The sequence below is a fragment of the Falco punctatus genome, assembly GCF_963210335.1.
Source record: "Falco punctatus genome assembly, contig: scaffold_50, whole genome shotgun sequence".
In the NCBI taxonomy this organism is placed as follows: Eukaryota; Metazoa; Chordata; class Aves; order Falconiformes; family Falconidae; genus Falco; species Falco punctatus.
Window position 1 is genome coordinate 170,602 of NW_027660309.1, and position 10,153 is coordinate 180,754.

At 40.7% G+C, this 10,153-nt stretch overlaps 1 long non-coding RNA gene across 1 annotated transcript; it reads right to left on the reverse strand.

Annotated features, from left to right (window-relative positions):
• Positions 1-870: 870 nt before the first annotated feature.
• Positions 871-1,700, reverse strand: LOC308057170. The gene is made up of 2 exons (XR_013925167.1): positions 1,370-1,700; positions 871-1,338 (listed from the first exon to the last, which is right to left on the reverse strand). It is a non-coding gene; the product is annotated as an uncharacterized lncRNA (long non-coding RNA).
• Positions 1,701-10,153: the final 8,453 nt, after the last annotated feature.

The window sequence follows — 10,153 nt, forward strand, 5'->3', positions numbered from 1 at the left end:
ATAAGCTAATTAACATACGAAGCAGGGTTTAGGTAACGAATATGTATAGGCGTTAATTGAATATTCATTGTTTCATTGTATAAATGTGGGATGGTTCGTCACTTCGGGTATGCACGCTTGTGGAGGAGCGATCCCCGTGCATCTGATCGCAATAAACATACCTACTTTATAACTTTCGAGTTATAGAGTCTAATTCCGCACGTCACAGTGAGGTACCTCACTGCCACACATGGAACCGGCTAATGTATGAAGATAACAGAGGCAAAAAATGTTGTCAGTCTCTCAAGTGGTATATCAAGTAACATTTGGTCTGGGTAAGAGAGAGTTTTAAATTCCACCTCATCCCAGGTTTGACAACACTGATTAAAACCCCCCAAATCCTACAAATGGCTGATCGTCAGCTCCAGCGGTGACAAAAGGAACTAGTTGTTAGACCATGTCCAGATATTTTCAGCACCATATTGTCTTCTGAATGTGGTGCCGTTTGCTCTATACCTGTCACTATGGCTATCACCAAGCGTTATTAGAAGTGAGTCAGGGACTGCACATGTGCTAGTGCAGATTCACCTTCACCGTTCCAAAGGAAAGAATTCCATAACGACAGATTAGTGAGAAAGCAGGAATAAAGGCTTTTTTATTTTTTATAGATATATCTGTTTTCAGAAAGGAATTCAGTTTATTAATAAAACTATTTTTGTTGAAGATTAGCAGCAGATAGATAAAATTAGCTGGAGGGTTACTTACTTTCAAGTAGATACAGTGTTCCACTCCCCTCCTGGCAGAAAAGTAAAGTACCTTCAGGTTTTCAAGACACAGATTGTGTATTTCTTGTGGTATTGACGTGCGGAATTAGACTCTATAACTCGAAAGTTATAAAGTAGGTATGTTTATTGTGCGCAGATGCACGGGGGATCGCTCCTCCACAAGCGTGCATACCCGAAGTGACGAACCATCCCACATTTATACAATGAAACAAATGAATATTCAATTAACGCCTATACATATTCGTTACCTAAACCCCGCTTCGTATGTTAATTTAGCTTATCAGTCCTTTGCCTGGAATGTGGTGGTCTTGCAGGTTTGTAGGTGATTCATGTTCTTGTGACCATCCGATCTTCTTCAGCAAGGAAAGGTGATTCATGTCCTTGTGACCATCCCATCTAATCCAGCAAGGAGACTTAGCACTCCCTCCCTCTAGATAGCATTGGAATGTCTCTCATCCTTTTCTCATTCTCTTTTAAATAGCCCCTTTGTTAGAGGAAGAAGGGCAGGCGTCTCCCCGTCTCCCCTTTGTTAGAGGAAGAGGGGCAGGCGTCTCCTCAAAACTGTAGTTGTCTCCTCAGAGCTGTGTGCCTATGTGACCAGACACCGCACCCATGACCAGTCACCATACCCACATTCCTTGAGCAGACATATACAATCACAATCGATGTCCATTGTCCCCATTTCACACTATTTCTCCATATCAATCCCCCCTTTTCTATCAAACTAAGTAAATTCTTTTACTTAAGCAGTCTTCCCGAATGATATAAAGCATCATACATAAGTGTTACCCTTTTAAACATTCTCCAAACCCACACATATAACATAATGGTTAGTATTAAGGAAATTCCTCAACTGATCAATAAGATCACAATGGGGTGTACCATAGTGTTAAGAATTCCTGTTGCAGAAGGTGACCAGCCAAAGAGAGTATCCCACCAATTTAAAGTTGGATTTTAAGAACTGATGAGACACTACTGGGGCTGAGTAACTAAAATCACATCCTGTGATAGTAGTAAAATTACAAATACAATAATTTGAATATTGTGCAGTCTCCTTTACCTCCCCATCTATGGTTATTGTGTTACACTTAGTTCTCAAACACGCACATCCCTTCCCTGCATATATAATTACTGTTTTCAAGTTTGCATTTGGTCTGGCCTCGAAATGACGTATTTTCTGATCTGTATCTAAACAAATTTCCTGAGCCATTATACTATTGCTTTCACAGAGGAAGCCCTGCTGCTCTCGCATAATACAGGATTCTAAATCTACTGTTTGCCACTTGTTGCCTGTCTTTCTGGCCCATGTTCTATGTTCAAAAGGGTATAGGAGCACCCCATTATGGTTAATTCCAAGGGCTACAATGGGGTGTATGGTAATTATTACTGCATTATGTATGGTTAATACAAAAGCTGTGATTGTGTGTGTGTTGGGGTCGTAGGTAAAGTTCACTCTGGGTTAAACAACATTTGTTGCTGACCTGTATTTCTGATTACATATGGTCCAATTGTATAAATTTTTGGATTTGGTTTAGTTAACTTAAGATCAAGCGTTAATGGGGTTGTTGTAACTGTGGTGGTGGTAGGAACAGTGGTTAGCATTATTGTTATTTTGATCTTATAAGTCAGAGCTGTTCTTGGGGATTCTTTTCCTAGGCATATTATAAAGATGGGCTCGGTTAAGGTAAAATTGTGCCAACATTCCCGTGAATTAAAGCACATGGTTGTATTTAGAAGGGTAAATTCCTTATCTATCTTTCTGACATTAATCAGGGTGTCTCCTGAAATCTTGGTGTTATCTTTTTCATTACATGTTTGACACCCTACTTTTATCCTATCTCCTAATTTTCCCCATAATCGGTCAACTTTGTGTACATCCTCCCGATCCCATTGGTTCCTTTGGTACACCTCATTTTCAGAAAAAAACACCATAGCTAGTTTCGTCTTTGAGTCCACCTTTCCCATTATTCCGGTGTGTTTTTTCTGGGCATGATTCCAAGGCCAGTTATCAGGCTCTTGGTTGTAGGCAAGAGAGAGGGTACAAAAAACCACAAATGGTTTAAACCCACTATTGATCATTTTAAGAATCTGAACGTTCCTCATATATACATATAAAATCTGTTTTGATCAAAAATATCTTTGTTTGAGTTGGGGCTTACTGATAACAAATTGGGCAAGACTGGCCACTGGCTCAGTCCCAGACTCTTTTGTTCTATATTGTTTGTTGTGGTGAATCCACCTTCCCATATGGTGGATTCACAACCGCTCAGGTTCACTTACTTGCCACCCACATTGTTCCCATTTGTCCGAGTAAATTTGAGTTTCAGTTCTTTTTTATCTGGGGTTACTTTCCACGAAGTTGCAGGGGCTTTCTTCATCCGGGTATGGTGAATCCAAGAATTCTGTCCCTCAACCTTGATTGCAGTGTAGGTGGTGAGTAGGACTTGAAAAGGTCCGGTCCACTGTGGTTCCAGGGTTTTATCTATAAAACACTTAACGTATACATAGTCCCCTGGTCGTATATCGTGAACAGGTCCATCCAGACCCCTACTGCGTGTTCCCATCACATGCTTCTCAATTCTTATTAATTGTTTGTTCACTGCCACCATATAGGAAGTCATTGTTTCTTCACCAATCTGTGAAGATGTCCCCTTTTGTACCCCATAGGGTCGTCCATATAAAATTTCAAATGGGCTAAGCCCCTCTTTTGCTCTTGGTCTAGTTCGAATTCGTGTAAGAGCTAATGGCAAAGACTGGGGCCAAGTTAGATTTGTTTCTTGACCTAGCTTGACAATCTGTTGTTTGATTAGATGATTCATCTTTTCTACCTGGCCACTCGATTGTGGTCGGTATGGGGTATGTAATTGCCAATCTATTCCTAGATGGTGGCTGATCTGTTGCATTATTCTGGACACAAAATGTGGTCCCCTATCCGAGGACATACCGCTGGGACTCCAAACCTAGGTATTATCTCTTGGAGCAGTATTTTGGTCACTTCCCGGGCTTTAGCAGTTCTGCACGGGAAGGCTTCTGGCCAACCTGAAAAGGTATCTGTTAGTACCAATAAATATCGATACCCCCCTTTTCAAGGAAGTTCCGAGAAATTGATCTGCCAATGTTGCCCTGGAACATTTCCTCTACTAATGTTCCCTAGTTTTATTTATTTGCTTTATTGGTATTATTGCATAAACACATTTCACATTGCTGAGTCACCTGTTTTATTACAGTATACAAGTTTTACCCTATCAATTTCTGATTTAGACTTTTATATAAAGCATCAGCTCCCCAATGCATCTTATTAATAATAGGGCTGTGGTCCATATTAAATTAGATGGTACCACTATATGACCATCCCTCAAATAAGTCCACTTACTTAATTTTATTTTATCATTCATGTCCTGAATTACCTTCAAGTTTTCTTTAGAATAGTTTGGCTCTTGATCTGTACTTACAGTTTGGATTTTATCGCCTAGTATTAAGGATAATTCCTCCTTTCCTACCTCCTCTGTTACTCGTCTGGCCTCATGGTCGGCCAGGCGGGTTCCAATTTCCAAATCAGTGCCTCAGAGTGGGCCATTCCTCACATCAAGGTCTGGCATGGCATATGCTCCCACCGCTCAACGCCTACTGGGTTGCAGCCAACAGCGGAGCTCAAGATTCTTCTTGGTGGCAAACACAGAGGCCAACCCAGTCTTGCCCTTGACTATGGTAGGAGGCACCTGACCAACCTTATTCCTTGTACTTCGTTGTCAATGCAGTTGCCATCTGCACATCCCATAATAAGTCACTGTCACGGCAAAACACACAGATTTACATTAGAACTACTACAGAGTGTATTTTATCTGTTTTTATGCCAATACCCCCCACAGCCCTGCTGACCAAGGGATATTGTTTTACCTGAACTAGGCAGGCCTTCCCTTATCATTTTTACTGTAACAGGTAAAGCATTTTTTTTGCCTTACCTGGAATTTATTTCCAGATTTTCCTGGTTAAAGATTTCTTTTACTTCAGGGAGGTCCTCTTTTCCACTTTTCTGTTGAATTAAAGATAAGCTCAAGATTTCAATCACTTGATCATTTTAAACTTTTGGTTTCATTTCTCCTTTTTAAATGTCTAGATGTTCTAATAAATCTCATCCCAACAAAGATTTCGGTGAATTTGGCATTCTTATTTGTTTTCTTAGTTTATACTTCAAAGGTTTCAGGATGTTTTCCTGGTGGCCAGCAGCTCCCACAAATGTAACAAATTATTATTTTTTTTTTTACTGAAGTTTAACAAATAAGTTGGTTTTGTCTTCACTAAAATTCCACCTCATACCCATTCCCTGCCCTAAAGGGGCCGTTACCGGTCCTGTTGTACTGCAAATGCTGCAGCAATCGGGGTGACATTGTCAAGTCCTTCTGCTCAATTGTCAGCAACAGCAACCCCCTCCTCCCCACCATCAGAAGGGTTCGGGGCAGGAGATGCTCTTCCTGCTCTGCAGGTTACACAGGCCTGCCTCTGCAGCAGCACTTCTGTTTTAACTCTTTCTTACCCTGAATGCAAATCTGCTCCTTGTTGCTTTAAGTCTGTGTTATTACATATCAGCCTTCGCAGGCAAACAGCAAACACCCTGCCATGCATCCAGCGTGACTCAGCCGCACCTTCGAGGGGGTACAGGGGTTTGTACAAACCCACCCCAATACTTTAACACTTTCACAAGGTCTTTGATTCTCCACCCCCCTCAGGTTTTACATACATTAGTACAAGTTTTTATATCTTACAACGTGTTTCATTCTGGTTGCTCCACAGAAGGAACTGCAACCTGAGCTTTTTAACACAAAAATTTCAACAAGAACATCTTTCTAGTTTAGGTCTCAGTTTTTTTTCCCATCCTTTTCTAGAGCCATAATCAAAGATCAGGTGATGTTAATCCCGCACTTTTTCTAGTGTTAGTACCATAGGATCCCGAGGGGGTACTAATCCACAGTCCTTTTGCCACTCAGGTTTGTCCCAGAGGACGAAGAACATGTCTGTATACGATACTTCGCCCCATTTTCCCTCTCTCCTCAGAAACAACATTAATTGCAGGAGAGTGTTATAATCTAACATTCCTCCCTCCTGAGGCCATTTCGCATCACTCCAATTTATACAAAAGCCACCACTGATTACAATATTTAATCAATTTCCTTCTATTTTCGGTACCACCATGTCCTACGATATCACGCCAATGTTTTAATATACAACCCAAGGGCGATTTTTCACAGGGCTTACTCCTTCCATTTCCCATTTTGCAATTTTAATTACTTTGTTTTTCTCCGGCCGCCTTAGCCACCCAAGGTCGGAAACGCGGATAGAGCTCCTTACTCGTTTTGCACTCAAACACGTGTCTCAAGCACTCTAGCACTCACACTCAGTCAAAATAATTAAGCTATACACGGAAAATCAAAATGCGCATCTCAATCACACCATTCACACTCTCCGGGCAGCCCGCAGTCACACAAGCAGTATGTTATACGGTACTGTGCACTTATGTACAACTTTTAGGAACACTGACAGTTCACAAAGTATGCATTTCAATGAACAATTGCCAAAAAACAAAAAACCACTTTTTTCCTGGTCTTAAGCAGAGTGTTAAGTTTTCCGCTATTTGCCACGAATTACCAGAATATTAATATTTTTCAACATACATTTCATAACTCCAAGTTTTGAACATGTAACAAGACAACACATAGAACAAACAAGACACAGAGCGCTATTTCAGTTGTTACATTCTAGGAATTCCCCAATACTTAAGACAACTTAAAGGAAGTTTTTAGCTTCCTTTTTTCCTACGCAAAAGTTTCCCTTTTACTTTTGCTAAGAGGTCCCTCTTGTTCCTGTGAGATTCCGCCTTATTCCGTCCCGCCCCCCGCTTTCCGTCACGAGGCCTCTGGGCTTTTAGGAATGGCAGTAACCTCGGGTTTGCTCGATCTGCCCTCAAGATCGCTAGCGGCCACCCCTTGGTCAGCAAACCCCCTCCCAAGGTACCTTTCCTCCTGGGGACTACGCTGCGCGCCGGACGTCTCCGTGCGTCTCACCAGCCGCCCCGTTACTAAACATACCGTTTTATCCGCGGATCCAGGGGTTTCTCTTCTGCTCCCGGGTGAACAGCTGAGAAGAGGAGGCTCCTCCGAGGAAATCTCCCGGGGCGCACCTAGGAGCGTCCGCTCCGCAGCTGGTCCCTCAGCCGAGCAGAAATCCTCCTGCCTGGCTCGCCAAAACTGACGTGCGGAATTAGACTCTATAACTCGAAAGTTATAAAGTAGGTATGTTTATTGCGCGCAGATGCACGGGGGATTGCTCCTCCACAAGCGTGCATACCCGAAGTGACGAACCATCCCACATTTATACAATGAAACAAATGAATATTCAATTAACGCCTATACATATTCGTTACCTAAACCCCGCTTCGTATGTTAATTAGCTTATCAGTCCGTTTCCTGGAATGCGGTGGTCTTGCAGGTTTGTAGGTGATTCATGTTCTTGTGACCATCCCATCTTCTCCAGCAAGGAAAGGTGATTCATGTCCTTGTGACCATCCAATCTTCTCCAGCAAGGAGACTTAGCGCTCCCTCCCTCTAGATAGCATTGGAATATCTCTCATCCTTTTCTCATTCTTTTTTAAATAGCCCCTTTGTTAGAGGAAGAAGGGCAGGCATCTCCCCGTCTCCCCTTTGTTAGAGGAAGAAGGGCAGGATTTCCTCAAAACTGTAGTTGTCTCCTCAGAGCTGTGTACCTATGTGACCAGACACCGCACCCATGACCAGTCACCATACCCACATTCCTGAGTAGACATATACAATCACAGTCGGTGTCCATTGTCCCCATTTCACACTATTTCTCCATATCAAAATAACCAAGTCATGTTGCTGGATGGCTCCATAAGAGACTCTTTTCCTTCAACAGCCCCTTAAAAGGGTTCTACAATCATCAAACTGAAAAGGGAAAGCAAGAGAATAGAACCCATACAACTGCTGTTTACATATGGAAGAAGTAAGGAAATGAGTAGCATTGGAAGCTGAAAGACTACACTCAGCGTCCAGCTGCAGACATCAAATGGGAACAGAAGCCAGGCTGTGCAGCATTTGAGGAGAGTTAAGCATCACACTAGTCTACCATTCCCAAACCAGTTTGGGCAGTTTGAATACGGTACCAAGGAAGAGCTACTTTTCTTTTAAGATAAAATAAGGCAGAGTATGTAGTCCTCTGACAAACCCTTTCCCAGCTTGGCCAGGGAACACTGCACAGCTGATAAACCTTGTAGTGTAACACTTCTTAACCAAGAAACCTTCAGTACTTTGAAGGCTGTTGAAGGAACTGCAAGGGCAACAAACAGTAGTTGTGCTTATTTGGCATTCTCTCAGCAGTTCTTTTCCTCTACAAAAAAAACCAGAAGTATGATTCATAAAAAAAAAAAAAAAGAACAGAGAGACCAGAAGAATGCAAATATGGATGGGAACTCCAGGAAATATGATTGCGGGGTGGGGATGAGAGAGGGAAAAGTAAGTTTGAAGAGCTATGGGATGGGATTGGTGCTCTGTTCCTTCAAGCCCTCTGTTTCCTGCAACAAATGAAGCTGACATGTTTCAGTATTATCATATGGAAAAACATCAGGACACAAGAACATATTGTTTGATGACTTTATGCCTGTGTATTTCCTAAAGATAACATCGAATCTATGAGTGCTGTTTCAAAAATTTTAATATAGAATTGTTCCAGATAAAACTGACTTACTTCCATTTGTAAAAATTGCTTTACTGAAGACATTCCAAAACACAATTGTACATACACATATAAATCAGCAGTTCCACACAGCATGCGTTTAAAATATCTCTCTTCACCTCCACAAAGCAATTTGAAGGAGGAACAAAAGTTTAATTCAAATATATTACTTGCAATCTTGAAAAAGGTTAGTACCCTGTAAAAATCTGAGTCACTGCAGTACAATTTTTCTTTCTTTACTGTAGAAAAATTTCACTTGCAAATTTTATATCCGAGTTTGAATTGCAACACTTGTTCAGCATACTGCAACACATCTTCAGGTTACATAAAAACAACAAAAAAGCAGACATCACATTCATGCTTAAATGATTTAGTTCTACATGTAAAGTCATTATACAAAACCTTAATCCATGAAAAAATTTCCTCAGAAGGTTTTTTGTTTTGTTTCTTTTGTTTTAACACTTTTTTATTAGCAGCAAACACAAGACAATCCTGTGAAGTGTAACAAGGAACTTAAATGTATTTACATTTTAAATGTGTTTAAATGCTAGAAGCATTCTGAAGACATTGTATAGAAAGAAACTTAAAATACAAAGGAAGACTAAGTACAAAACTGTTCGAAGCAGAGACAGGAGTAAACAGGAACACTCTCATACTTTACACCTTGGACATTAATGTTGCCCCTTTATTATGAGTGGCACACGTTCAAGGTGCTTTTCAGTGAATGTGTCACTTGCAAATTGTCATGGAAAACCATTATTCAGGAAGAACCACAAAGATACATTTGTTCTGTACCTAATTTACTTTAACCTTCCTACCCACAATACTTCAGGAGCTTTATACTTTAAAAGCACTTTCTACCACCCCTCTTCTACTTTAAATAGCTTTTGAAGATCCTCAAACAATTTTGGGGCGCACCATAAAAAGACAGATCACTTCATATCACGTTTGAATATACTTAATGAAAAATACAGAAGCAAGTTTGTCGATATTTCTGAGAACTAAGCACAGTATTTCTCTGCTTTAAAACCTAAATCTTGCTGTTAATTTCTAGATACAACATAGCAGCACATGCTTTTAATTTTAACTTCTAAAACCAGATCAGGTAACTCTCATACTAGAACATTGAACCTGCAGCGTTCCTGAGACAGGGAAGGGCAGGCTAAGAATGGCACAGAAAGGGACAGAACTTTAGGTGACTAGTCAGAGAAACAGATACGCTGTTGTAAAACTGCTATCCACTTACTCCTGGAGTATGTTACTAATAATAGTATCAACTCCTTCACAAGAAGGAAAAGATGAATAACAGACAATTAGAACTACTGTACAGCTACAGGTTTTGTTGGAAATGTCTGTATTAGGGTATAAAATTAAGAGGTAAAAAAAATCTACCTATAACGTGAGCATTGGTGTGGAGTAGAAAGACAAGTAACAAGCGGCGCCATAAACAAGCTCAGAAAACCCGTATGATTTGCCTTCTCCTAACGCTTGATGATAAGGCCAATAATTCTTTAAATATAAAAATGAGCCTAAGTGTAGATTTAATCCAACCTTAAGGAATAAATCTTGCTTGAATAAAGAAGCCATGCAATGTAAATAAACAAAGCTAAGTGCCTGTTAGTTGAGTAATACTAATAAACCTCCCT